Below are 13,152 nucleotides of genomic sequence, written 5' to 3'. Positions count from 1 at the left end.
CCGCTCAGGAATGTCCGTGTTTGACTGCAGCCTGCATGCGTTGCAGTTTCCAGCGGCAGGTTTGCAGCACTGGGGCAAAACAAGCAGCCGCGGCCAGCGGATCTGCGGGGAACTGGGACTGTTCTGCGGCCCCCAGATCAGAAGGAGGGGGGTGTGGCTCAGTCAGGGATCAAAAAGTCACGGGTTCGAATCCCAGGACCAGCAAACTGATGTCTCCATTGGGCCCCTGAGCGAGGCCCTTACCCCCCAGCCCCACGGCCCCTGCACACTGGCTGACCTGTGCTGTGACCACCAAGCTTGTTCTCACCTGCATGTGTGTCTGAGTGTCTCATGGAGAGCAGGATGGGGTCGGCTAAAAGGGAATTCCCCCACGAGGATCAATAAAGTATTATTATTGCATTCTAAGTGACAGGATGGATCAATGAGGGTCACCTTCTGTGCTTCCTATAATCTCACTTAGAGAAATCTGTCATTTCCAGATCCAGCTATCTGCCGCTAGATGTGACCCTGGTTCAAGGCCGTCTCTTATGCTACTGACTGAAGGTTTCTCCTCAGCATCCTTCGGATCGTAAGCTCAGGATGGTTTCAGACGCAGCTTCAGCTAAGCTGCCTGGATTCTGATCAGCTGTCATAATACCACAAAGCTGTGTTTTCCAGATTGATTCACGGTGACGGAGCCCAGTTTTTGGTCTAATGGTTGGCTTGGGGGGTTTTGTGAGGTTCGGCGGGGGGGGGTCAGGATGATGTGTCTGTGAATGGACGGTTGCTGGTTTGAATCCCAGGGTCGGCAGAGCGACTGCAGGAATTGTCTGACTCTGCAATAACATATATGTCACCTTGAATGAAATCCTCTGCTAAATGAATCGAACGTGAAAATGGCTCTGAGGTCGAAGATGCTGTATCCGGATCTGGAAGGATGCAGACTGACAAACACATAAGGCAGCCATATATGGAGTGTCAGATAAACACTAAATAACACTCATCACAAACTCCTGCCAGTGTCTCATGCCGGTCTTTACAGAATGCTTCTCTGTCAAGGCGTTTACTGACGATTCGGCTGTATGGCCGCCATCTATGACTCATCCAGGTCACATGTCCCATGTACTTGTCTCTCATGTTTCTTTGCAAAATAAACCCAAGATATTTTCCCTAGATTTCCCTATATTAGATTTCCCTAATATAGATAGCCTTCATGGAAACTATACATGTAAGCATCATAAACATCTAACAAACTTATAATTATTATATGGCTATAGTGTTACACTCCCATGAAATACCCATTAATGCTTATTTGAGGTGTCATTGCTGTTTATTGGGGACCTACTGGGTGTATTAACGGTGACGTAACCCTCCCTCTGTAAAAATGCTTTTTGCGGACTCTAGTATCGGGTCGACGATGGCGATGTGCAGCGGATGAAATGTGCAAACACTCCTGCGGTCGGCAGCCCTCCACGCCGCACGTTTTGCACATCCTCAGTAATCCTTACAGCTGCCCGCAAGGGATACAGAGAATCACCGCCGCCCCCCCCAACCTTACAGAGGGTGATAAGGGAGTACAGATCTTCATATTGTGTTTATTCATTTATCAGCTGCTTTTATTCAGAGTGCCTGCCTTCTGGTTGCCTGGCGATTGGAGGGAGCGTTGGCACCTGCTTGTCATCTCCCCCCTGCTCCCCATTTGTGTCTCAAATTTTACTGTATTTGACTCTCCCTGCCGGCCCCTGGAGGATGGGCTCCCCCTTTGAGTCTGGTCCCTCCCAAGGTTTCTTCCTTCTGGGGAGTTTTTCCTTGCCACTGTCGCCTATGGCTTACTCAATGGGGGCTTTGGGCGGTGATGCTGTAAAGCGCTTTGAGACGATGTAATGTTGTGATAATGCGCTATACAAAAATTAATTTGTTGTTTGTTTGTTTGTGACATACACTCAAGAAAGCAGAATCGGCCAGCCCATGAAGTAATTGCAGAAATCACTCTGCAGACCCTGGGATTTGAATCAGCACCTTTTGAACCTTTTGATCACAGGTCCTAACCCACTGAGGCATACAGCCACACAGGCCACGCCCCCACTGAGGCATACAGCCACACAGGCCACGCCCCCACTGAGGCATACAGCCACACAGGCCACGCCCCCACTGAGGGGCCGGTGCTGTCAGGCCCTCTCTGTGTGCTTGTGGATATCACTCCCCCTCGGGGGCAGGGTCAGCGGCCGGCTTGGGCCCCCCATTGCGGGGTCGTGTGGCGAGTCTCAGGTGCCGGGCACACAAAGGGAGCTCTGTGAGGGCCGAGCCGCCCAGGTGGTCCACCGCGCCGGCCAGGCCGTACCGGGGAGCGCGAGGGGCTGGCCTCAGGGTCCCAGGATGGGGGGCGAGGGCCAGTGCACACTTTACACCCCCTCCGCTTAGCTGCCTCTCCCGTCCCACGAGACGGATTTCATCGCAGCTGGGTGGCGTGAAACATTTCAGGGATTCTTCACCTAAACTAAACCACCGCGGAGGGAATCTCTCTGGTCGGCCATGCTGCTCGGCACTCCCCGCACCTCTGCCTGATCGGTGCGCCTGCCAGAGACACTTTTTATCAAACAGTAATTCCATAGCCCAGCTATTACCAGCGTGAGCTACGCCCTTCAACTAGCCATATTTCTTTCTGTTTCTCACTCGACTTTGTCTTCCCGCTTGTTGACTTCCTGTTTAAGCTGCTCTTCGTGACGCTCGCTGAATGCTGGAAAGTGATGCTGAAGGACACAGGGCCTCCCACACCCAGTATTTTACATTTCACCCCTGTTATAAAGCTTGGAATTTACTGAGGCAATTAGGGACTGAGTATCTGTTTCAAAGGTACAACAGAAGTGTCCCCCAAGCACCGAGAAGGTGCAGCGTGACCCTGAGAGGATCAGCCCGGCCTCCTGTCTGCCTTTACTCAGAAAACATCTCCTGTCTTCATTCCGGTTTCCTCCCTGCCACCATGGATAGATGCCGTTTACCTTTTCAAAGTGTGATTTAATCAGGTTTGAGTCACAGATGGATGTCGACTCCCAAGGATGAACGTGGGTCAGTTTGAGTGCAGTGGAGAAGTCAGGAAGCATGAAATGATAATGTGATTTCTAGAGGCTTCTGGGCCAGAGAGAGCTGAGACTGTGGTAACTACAGACCCTTGTCCTTGGCTGAAATTACTTTAAAATGACACACAGGAGAACAGGGTGGTTTTATGGTGTAATTAACCCCAAACATTAAGTGCTTAAGCTGAGGATCTCTCAGAAAGTCAGACAGCTGTCAGCTGGCATGGATTCATTGCATCCTTTATTAACATAAGTGTCCTTTCTCAACACGACTGAATACTGGTGCATCAGCTAATAGGAGCCTGATAAGAAGGACAAAAAAATACTAAAACAGTTGGAAATAAATACAGTTAATAAGTGAACTTACACCGTGACCAAAAGATTGCTCTTGTAATCTGTCATAATAAACATCACATTAAAATGTTATCCTCTGTGAATTAAAACCTAATGGCTTCTGAAATGGCTGCCTTTTACGGAACCCATAACCTACCGATAACGCAGAGGATGCATATTTATCTGCGAGAGGGTCGACACAGAAACAGGAGCGCCGCGGGCTTCGATGATGTGGGTTCCTGGCTGAACGCGGCAGCCACATGCTTCCTGGGCCCATGCAGGTCAGCAGCACATCAGCGACTCCATTACTGCTGTAGCAAAGGACCGGGGGCCAGGCGGCGCACTCCCTGCTCAGAGCAGTGCAGCAGAAACCTGCAGAGCCACCATCCCATTGGCCGGCTGGCTGGCCGGACGCCCTGGGCTGGAAGACGGATGATCGACTGGCTGCATGACGGTTTGTGGTCCATTTCATGGCGTCTGCCAGTCAGGCTCGGGACCGCCGCAGTTTTCTGACAGTCATTTTTATATCCCCTCTGTTTCTAGTTTAGTGAGATGTGACTTGAATATTAAAAAAAAAAAAAAAAAAAGCCACATCCTTGCAGGGCGTGTTCACCTGCACAGTAATAATAATAAATTTGCAGGTTGTTAATCATTTATTCTCTGTGTAGCTCTACATCCTATGACAAGTGGAACCAGACAGGGGCATAGGAACTGTGGGGGGGTGGGGGGGGACGTGGACCCCCTGATATTTAACATGGATTCATTCACCCCCTCAATAAACAGACCTTAGCAATTAAATTCTTCAGCTCTGCCCCCCTCAGTATTGAGCTCTCTCCTAGCCAAAAGGTCTTCAAACTACACTTCTTTTAATATTAAATACTCTGTCTACATTTCAAAGGATAACTTTTCGAGTTATTAACTCAGTGGCAAAATTGTGCCTGTGCACAATCAGAAATCTGTTGGGAAACTGCGTAAATCTATGTCTGAAATGCTGAAACAGCAAATCCGTGGGATGCATCTGACAAGCCGATCTGTCGGTCAGTCTGTGCTGACTGATGGCTCCCCTGCTGCCAGATCTGTAATGTCTCACCCCGGGAGCCCGGGGGGGGCGGCGGCCCGGGGGCTCCTGTTTATTATGCTCCATTACCCAAATGTCCCCTATCATAAGTTTGTAATTTACCCTGAAAGTTACACGTCTAAATAATACACCCCTCGAAATTTGTGGCGCACTAAAAAACTACGGTAATATAACGCATGTGCATTGAAGAAGAAAACATTCGATGTTAGGTATAATAGACAAAACATGTAATTTTCCACAGAGCAAATAACTGCATAAGTTTTACAGCCATGAAAAAAAGCATGAGAGATTCCCGGCCTGGCGTGTGGTTGTGCTGAGTCCTGAATTAGACTCTTGTTCTAATTAATCCTGATTTGGCTACTGGCTTCAGCGGCGGAGCCCAGCCGGGGCTGACGTTTTCTGCGGTGAGGTCATTAAACCCGGGGGCAGATCCCTCTCCGCGGTCACCGGGGCTCGATCCTGCGCCTTTAGCTGAATAAATCATGTATAACAGCAGGAGGGACCACACAAGAACAGCAAGACGCCCGCGCAGCCGCACACGGCGAGGAGACACCGGAGGGACGGAGCGGAGGGGAGCGAGGGGAGCGCAGAGCGGGAGAAAGAAAAATGCGCGACCTTTGATAAGTTAAACTTTTAAAGGGACGTTTTTTTTAGCATTTGCCTGGCGGGGCCTCAAGTTAAATAGGAGCGTCCCTTTCCAGCTCCGGCACCCAGCTAGTAAGGCAGTGGAGTTTCGTAAGAGAGTGGGACACGCCGGGGGGATCGCGGGGGCGGCCGGGTCGGCGAGAGGGGCGCCGTGTGTGGCGTGGGGGGCGGCCGGTCACCCCGATAAATAGCCGACCCTGACCAGACCGGAGCGAGGGATCTCGGAGAGGAAGCCCCGTGTCCGTGAGAGCGGCGCGTGCTAGGGCTTCCCCCCCCATCCCTGCACACGTGGTTCCTCAGATGAGGCCGCAGGGCGGGCAGGGGGGGGGGCAGCGGCAGTAGAGTCAAACAGTGAGGCTCAGAGCAGCCGCGGGAATCCGCGTAAACAGCCCGCCGCGTTTTCCGCTTTGGCCATCCGAACTGTCACCAGCCGGGAAATGTACCGTGAAATGTGCCATCCTGTGTAACACTCGCTGCCTGTTTGCTCACGCGGAATTGCGGAGCGCTGTGACGTTCATTGTGTGTGTATTAAGGGATGGTGTATTTAGGGAAAGAAGATTGAAGCGGTGCATCTGTCAGGAACTTGGCTCCGTTTGCTGCACTACTGCGATAAACATGTGCCACACTACTATACAGAGCTCTACTGTCAGTTAAAATATTATTATGAGGTTCTGTAAAGCAGACACACAGACTCAAAGACACAAAAAGACGCATGTAAAGGGGGCAAATCATAACACTTAACATCGTCACCTGAGCCTTTGTCGCTAAGGGCACCTGCATTGCGCCGCCCTTGTGGTCAACATGCCATCCTGCACAGTTAAGGCCAGAGCTGGCCGGTCTTACCCACAAAGGGCCGGTGTGTATGTGGGTTTCTGGGTAACCTTTAGGTCAGCTGTTCAAACCCAGGTGTGAGGACTCTTCAGCCAATCAGAACCTCTGATTAGTAATCTAATTAGGGAGCTGCACCGAAAACACGCACATATAACGGCCCTGTCTGGGTAAGATTGCCCAGCCCTGGTAATGACTGATTCATGCTTCTGCATTGGGTCTACGCAGTCGGCAGCACTTGCGCACTAGTGTCTGTGTTGCTCTGCGATTACTCCGCCAAAATGTGAGTGCGTGGGGTGTAGGTTTCTCTAAAACTTTTTTACTATGTTGTAGGAAACAAAACTTACAATGCTTTGCAATTTTAATGATTGTTCCTTTTTAAGATTATCTAGTATATGCTTAAAAATCAATTTAAAGTTTACTGCTGTTGCTTTTGCATGAGCGCTACATGCATTCTCCGAGACAATAATAGTAATTTTTGTCCTTACTGTTTAAATTACTCATATATGGCTTTGTAAGAAATTTTTAACTTCTTTTGTGCTTAATAAATGTATAAATGTCTCTCGCCATGTCTGTCCCCTGCACATCACCTGCAAGGTGACACTACTGGGACGCGTTAAATGTCAGCCTTGGACCCAGGTTCAAGTCAAAAGTCAAAGTATTTTTGTTGTCACCTTCAGCTACATGATATTTCGGTCATTGCCTGGGATGAAATTTCCATCTCATTGGTTGTAGTGCAAAAAAAAAAGAAAACGTACAGGGAATGATATGTTATAAGACCTACCGCAGGGAATATGTTACATTATATACCGCAAGGAGCCGAAACCGTGGATAAGAGCAAATCATCCACGGGCGATTTTCGTATACGTACACTTGGTAAAGTTCACCAACATTAAATACATTAATAATAAAGGGTATTGTGCATTATTATACAGAACTCTACTGTACTCTCCCGAATGAAAGGGATTCTGACTTTTCAGCCTAATTTTCAATAGACGACAGAGCAATAAAAAAATCAAGGGATGACGGAGCAATGACATCATGCTTTTTATACCCCTCAAAGGACGAAGGAACAATGCAAAGCATATTGCAACACATTTTACGATAAAAATACTGCATCATGTATCAGCACATGTCCTGTAATGAGAAAAAGTTTATTTGTTAAAAAATATCTGTCTGTTGTTGGCACGCATCAGTCTGTACTCACTTGCTGCACAGTTTGAGACTTATGAACAGTTTAAACTGCGGATACTGAAAGTGCGGACGCTGAAACTGCAGATGCTGAAAGTGCGGATACTGAAAGTGTGGACACTGAAACTGTGGATACTGAAAATGCGGGCACTGAAACTGTGGATACTGAAACTGCGGATACTGAAAGTGTGGATACTGAAACTGCGGATACTGAAAGTGTGGACACTGAAACTGCGGATACTGAAAGTGCGGATACTGAAAGTGTGGACACTGAAACTGCGGATACTGAAAGTGCGGATACTGAAAGTGCGGGCACTGAAACTGTGGATACTGAAACTGCGGATACTGAAAGTGTGGACACTGAAACTGTGGATACTGAAAGTGCGGGCACTGAAACTGTGGATACTGAAACTGCGGATACTGAAAGTGTGGACACTGAAACTGCGGATACTGAAAGTGTGGACACTGAAACTGCGGATACTGAAAGTGTGGACACTGAAACTGCGGACGCTGAGAGCGCGGACGCTGAATGTGCGGATACTGAAAGTGCGGACGCTGAAACTGCGGACGCTGAAAGTGCGGACGCTGAAACTGCGGACGCTGAAAGTGCGGACGCTGAAACTGCGGACGCTGAAAGTGTGGACGCTGAAACTGCGGACGCTGAAAGTGCGGATACTGAAACTGCGGAATATTGACATATTGACAAATGGACATATTGAGGTTGAGAGGGGGTGGTGTGTGCTTGTCATCAGAAGGATGTCAGTTCCAATCCTGTCCTGAGCAGAATAGTCACATGTCTGTTGGGCTCTTGAGCAATGCCTTAAACCCCCCCACCCCAAAACACTACAGGGCATTGGCGTGCACTGCCCGGGGTGGGGGGGAATTCAAACACACGCCCTTTTCAAAAAATATAAAAATTTGTCAAATATATTCATATTTTACTGCTGAACTGTGCAGCTTTTATTTCTTTATTTTATGTTGCAGCTCCTTCCGTCATCTTTGCCATAGAAAGGACAGGGCAGCACACACAGCTAAACCAATGATTCGTCCAACGGGATCAGTGTGATTTTTGCATTAGGTCATTATTTTAATATTCATTCGAAAACTGGCTACTACAAAAACCAGCATCACCCAATATGGATATAATTACATAGTTCAAGAAATTGTTTTAGTATAGACCTTGGTTAAATTTCTAGAAGGTTCCCAGGAATTCTGCCCCTGTCCCTCTATAAGTGTCTGCATGCCAGTGCTCCAGGACTGCTGGACAGCTGTCCAGCCCAGTGCACAGAAGCCAGGCTTTGCTCTCTCTTACGTACCTTTATGTGTGTGTCAAAGGAGAGGAGATGAGACGCCTGAAGAAGCTTTCCAGGGTTCCTGTTCTTGGGCAAATGGCAAACGAAGCATCATGTCTTTTCATTTCGAGACCTAATCTTCCTGTACATCTTGGAAATCCTTCAATCAAAGTGAGTCAACAGGTAGCAACTGGAAATTTATTGGGTTGTCTTAGAACCTTGGTTTTGTTCGTAGCACAGCAGAACCCACACAGCTGAGGCTGTTGCTGCACATTTCCTACCTAATTATCTTCCCATCAGCTGCTCTGTGCTCCACAGGTGATGTCTAGAATGCTAGCAGTGAAGGGGAGGTGCTGTTTTTGGCGACTGGTATTTTTATGCGACCTAACATGTTCCTGACCTGATAAACATTTTAAATACATTTCTCATAATGCTGGTGCTGAAAGTGATGGTTAAAAGAGGAGAAAAAATATACCTATGACAAAAAAATAATGATGCAAGCCAGTTATCCAGAAATGATTAACTTGGGCTTCATCTGACCTTTAAACTTAATGTCAGGCCTCACAAGCCACTTTTGGTGTTCAGATGGTGAAATGGGAGCTGTAAGACCAGGGTGTCCTATTGGTGTCCAGAGCGCTCGCTTTCACTTTCGGTTCGCCCAGATGGTGAAATGTGAGCTGTAAGACCAGGGTCTCCTATTGGTGTCCAGAGCGCTCACTTTCACTTTCGGTTCGCCCAGATGGTGAAATGTGAGCTGTAAGACCAGGGTCTCCTATTGGTGTCCAGAGCGCTCACTTTCACTTTCGGTTCGCCCAGATAGTGAAATGTGAGCTGTAAGACCAGGGTCTCCTATTGGTGTCCAGAGCGCTCACTTTCACTTTCGGTTCGCCCAGATGGTGAAATGTGAGCTGTAAGACCAGGGTCTCCTATTGGTGTCCAGAGCGCTCACTTTCACTTTCGGTTCGCCCAGTCAGTCTGTGAACCAGAGGCTGTAAGATCCGACCCTCCTTTGGTAGTCAGTCATACATGTGATGTCAGTAACTTTTGCGCGTTTACTATTCTCTGCCGTGATAAATAAATTATATCATTTGCCTTTGGAGTTCTAATGCTTTTGTTTGTTTACATTTGGACTTAGATTACAAGCTGCAAAACTCAAACATGCCAAGCTCATTATTATGCTGTCTGTTTGTACTGTTGCCTGACTGACAGAAAAGTGTATGGCAATAACAGAGGTAGCCTACCTCAGCAACAGAATAGTTGATCTTGGACCCAACGGCCAGTCACATGATGCCGTCACATGACCACGGCCCTTTGTGTGCCTTCCATGTGACAGTTGATGACATTTACAGCTTTTCAATATTAACCATCTCTGCAGCAAATCTTAGAACCTTGAGTATGAACCCAAGTGACTTCATGATGATCAACCTGAAAAATAAAGAAAACTACCAAAAAAGAGAAGGTCTCCTGCTGGATAAGCGTGCAAGGAGGACTCACAGAAACTGCTCCTCTTCGCATTCAGAAGTACAAAGTGACCCGGCATCGCCTAGACCTTTTAGCTAATGCCACTTTAGATCTTGCGAAACAGTGGAGGAGCCCTTTACCATACATGCCTCACAGTCTTCCAGAATTTATTGCTAAATGTTCAAAGCCCAATTCAGTTTTTTTTCTGTAACCATGACAACAGTCCCAACCAGAGTCACAGATGAATCAAAATGGACTTTCTGGGTTGTTCTTTGGACAGGACCAATAACAGAACACTGGAATGTTACACTTTATTGTTCCTCATGATTTAAAATAGAATTTAAGAAGACTGCAACCTCCGTGTGCCATTATTTGTAATTCAATATGTAATTAAATATGTGAAAATAAAAACTGTAAAGCTTTAAATATAAACAGTAAGTAATTTTCACAGTAACTGGTGTCAATATCAGCCCCGGAAGCTTCCTTGTGCTGTGACTCGCCAACGTTCCCCGACGACGGGAATGAGGACAGGGGAGAACGTCAGCGGCTGTGACAGCAGAAGCCATCCAGCACCTGCACCCAGATCACATGACCCGGCAGCTGGCCAAACAAAGCGCCGCTGGGTCATGTGGGGAAACGCTTCATGGCGACCTGTAGGAGCTGTGATCATGTGATCATGACGAGGAGGAGAGCTATCAAGCACGACCAACACAAAGGCCGCACAACTGTGGCGCTTTCCAACATCATGGGGACTTTAATGAATTTATTTTTATATATTAAATGCTTTATTTTATATATACGCCGGGAAGATTTACCGGTATTAAATGCCATTGCTTTCATGATTTAACAATCGGGCGAAACAGAGGACTCTTGTTCATCCTCGCTTTCAGTTAAATGACCTTAACAGGCTTTCTTGTGCTGCCGTTAAATCACACAATGTTTTAACAGGCATGACACAATAGCTTGCAATGCCCATGAGGAGAAGGTAGGGGGCATCTTGCTAAATGCCCTCAGATTCAAAGAGGGTTCTGGAAGGTTGGGTCTCAGCTCCTTTGTGGCCTCCCTGAGAAAGCTGGTCCCGGAACACCTACCAAGCCTTTTCTCTCTCTACTTTCCATGGTATTACTGATTTCCATGGATTTTATCACAGAGAGCAGCTTGAATGATTTGCTTTTCACGGTGGCTTAGAAGTAAATAAATTCCAGGGGAAACCCTCCCTGCCCTCAGACTGCCATTGGTCTTCTTTAGAGACTGGATGCATTACAGAGCGCGAGAGGCGAGAGGCTATCAGAGGAGTGCAGACACTTCGGGATCATGCTTCTGTTGCTATTGGCCTTTCTGTCGCTAACACTGGCTCTGCCGAATCGCCCGAGTGACAAACATTAGCTATTAGTGAATGCGAATGTGTGAAATCCTAGTATAATATCTAATCAAGGCATGTTAATGGGGATTAATTATCATATCATCCATTAACAGGAATGTACAAGTCAGGACTTTGTGAAACGTGTACATGCCATGTGTACGTAAAGGATAAATACGGCAGCGTGTGTGACAGGAAGGCCTGAGGGGGGTGTCGCTGGGCTAAGAGCTCTGGGCTGGGCTGCGGAGCCTCATAAATCAGCTCCTCTCAGTCCCAGGCAGCTTGTAAGCTAGGGAGGCCTGCTGGCAGGGTGCGATCATCAAACCTTATCTCATGATGACAACTGGACATGGGTTTGTGAAATCAGCTCATCATCAGTCTGACTTCCTGTACATGTCTCGGGGTCAGACCACCCGGGTTATCAAGCAGTCCATCTCCAAGCCCCTGGTGTGAGAAGAAGCTGCATAGATTAGCCTGGAGGATCACTGGTGCTGCTTCTGAAACAGCTACAGGCTGCAGTGTCGTGGTCAGAACTGCATCCGTGTTGGAGGATCGCTGGTGCTGCTTCTGAAAGGGCTACAGGCTGCAGTGTCGTGGTCAGAACTGCATCAGTGTTGGAGGATCACTGATGCTGCTTCTGAAACGGCTACAGGCTGCAGTGTCATGGTCAGAACTGCATCCGTGTTGGAGGATCGCTGGTGCTGCTTCTGAAAGGGCTACAGGCTGCAGTGTGGTGGTCAGAACTGCATCCATGTTGGAGGATCGCTGGTGCTGCTTCTGAAACGGCTACAGGCTGCAGTGTCGTGGTCAGAACTGCATCAGTGTTGGAGGATCACTGGTGCTGCTTCTGAAAGGGCTACAGGCTGCAGTGTCGTGGTCAAAACTGCATCTGTGTTGGAGGATCACTGGTGCTGCTTCTGAAAGGGCTGCAGGCTGCAGTGTCGTGCTCAGAACTGCATCCCTGTGTAACGAGCTCCATCTCCACAGCTGGGTGGAGCATGGAGTCACTGCAGAACTGTCTGCGGCCACTGCAGCTGCAGGTGGTCATGCACACACACACACACACCAACACATACACATACCAATACACACACACACCAACATGCATACACACACATATCTTCATGAGGACTGTCCATTCATTTCTATGGGCATAACCCTAATCCCAACAAGGACAACCTTAACCCCTACCCAGACCTAACCTAAGCCATAAACGACCAATCAGAATACAAGACTTTCGGATTTTGTAGTGTTTTCAATGCAGTGACAGATTTTTATAAAATAGAGGTTATCAGTGTATGGACCAAAGAAATATAAAAATGTAAAGTATCTGTACCCCACAATGTAGTAATTGCAAAAACGCGCACATACACACATACACACACACACACACCTCCCTTTCCAGAAACAGCAGCATTTAATTAAAGTTCCTTCCCTCTCATGCTAATGTAAAATCATTCAACAGATCTGCGGACAACAGTTTTTCAAATCATTCTGGGCCAGACGGGTGTGTGTGGTGGGGGGGGGGGGCAGGGGGGGGTTGATCAGATCAGTATCCAGATTCAGCAGGTGTAGGGTGGGAATGGTGATATTTGAAATGTGGGTCTTAAGAGGGATTTCTGTATTACAGGACTGGCATCCATACCCAAACCTGCAACTCGTGTGAAATGAACATGAATATGGCTGCTGGTCCCAGAGATCACACTGTGCTCTTCCTGCTGGATTCATTATGGACAAAATACCTGGTTCATTTCACACGTTTAAATGCTAATTTATTGCCATAAAGCGTATGAGAAAGCATAGACTTTTATATTTTAATTACCAGCAGGACGTGTTTTTCCCAAATGCAGTAACATTTTATGTCTGGTGTCTAGCTGCACCAAATAACCGGTCACTGACAAATACTTCCAG

The sequence above is a fragment of the Paramormyrops kingsleyae genome, chromosome 12, assembly GCF_048594095.1.
Source record: "Paramormyrops kingsleyae isolate MSU_618 chromosome 12, PKINGS_0.4, whole genome shotgun sequence".
Lineage (NCBI taxonomy): Eukaryota > Metazoa > Chordata > Actinopteri > Osteoglossiformes > Mormyridae > Paramormyrops > Paramormyrops kingsleyae.
This window is presented reverse-complemented; position numbering follows the sequence as displayed.